This window comes from Echinops telfairi, unplaced genomic scaffold (assembly GCF_000313985.2).
Source record: "Echinops telfairi isolate 266 unplaced genomic scaffold, ASM31398v2 ScPeMD7_2291;HRSCAF=2852, whole genome shotgun sequence".
Taxonomy (NCBI): domain Eukaryota; kingdom Metazoa; phylum Chordata; class Mammalia; order Afrosoricida; family Tenrecidae; genus Echinops; species Echinops telfairi.
The window spans coordinates 44,865,825-44,867,077 of record NW_022106189.1 but is presented as its reverse complement, the minus strand read 5'-3'; positions in this window follow the sequence as shown (position 1 = coordinate 44,867,077).

Sequence of the window (1,253 nt, the reverse complement as noted above, 5' to 3'; positions counted from 1 at the left end):
GGAGCGCGACCCTCACACTGGGGATCACAGAATTTATATCATAGAAAGCTCGCTCTTATCCTTAAACCAACGGTTCTCAAGCTGTGGGTTGCGTCCCCTTTGGAGGTCGAACAACTCTTTCACAGGGATCACCTGATTCATAACAGTAGCAAAATTACAGTGATGAAGTAGAAACGAAAATAATTGTATGGTTGGGGGTCACCACAACATGAGGAACTGTATTAAAGGGTTGTGGCATTAGGAAGGTTGAGAACCACTGCCTTAAACCAAAGGAAAATTAGCCGGCTACATTTGGTCAAAACTCAGCCAGCTAATTCTTAAGTGGATCATCCTGTGTGGCCCTTGAATGATGCTGTAAGTATCCAAATAGAAGGTTCCGCACCCGGACCTTATAGCAAGGGTGCTCATGTCCAGTCCCGGTCGCTGACACAGAAAACCAAACCAAACATACACCATGAAACCACTGTACATCTTGCCCAGATGGCAGACGTTGAAACCAGAGGAAACTGTTTAGATCACCTGGTTGTTGTTAGGTGCCCTGGAGGTGCCTCCAGTCTCACAACCTTACGCCCAACAGACCCAGCGCTGCCCAGTCCGGCGCCATGCTCACAACTGTCATCTGAGAATTGGTTTCATAGAAAGCGTTTACCTTAGGCCATAGAAATGGCCGACAAAACAATGAAAGAGTTCTCTCCTCTTTTCCTTTACTTTCCTCTTGTCCCACTAGCATGTTGGGCCTTCATTCAGGTTTCAGTAGTTCCTCCGGCTGCATTGCCCTTGATCAAGCCCCACTAGGCACCCTATGCCCTCTTCACCATAGATTTTAGATCTACTTGTTCCCTTGTCCTTGGGTCGGTTGATGCCCCCTTCCTTTCCCCGCCTCCCCCTCCCCCATGTGTCCCCCAAGAATCATCAGTCCTATTGTTTTCTCCTCCAGATTGTTTATCCTGTCTATCTTATCTAGATAGACATGCAGAGACAATAATAAGCACAAAAACAAGACAGAGCAAAACAAACAACAACAGCAAAATGACAAAAAAAGAAAAGCCTATAAATAGTTCTTGTTGTTTGTTGACCTTTAGGAGTATTTTCAGGTCGAGTCTGATGGGGTGACAGGCCCTGGCCCCAAAGTCTATTTTTGGGATTCCCTGGAGACTTTACTGCTCTGCTCCCCTTGCTGCTCTGTTGCACGCCCTTAGTGTTTCCCCCCGGTGTGCTGGGGTCAGATCGGGCACAATTCCTGCACTGTCTCC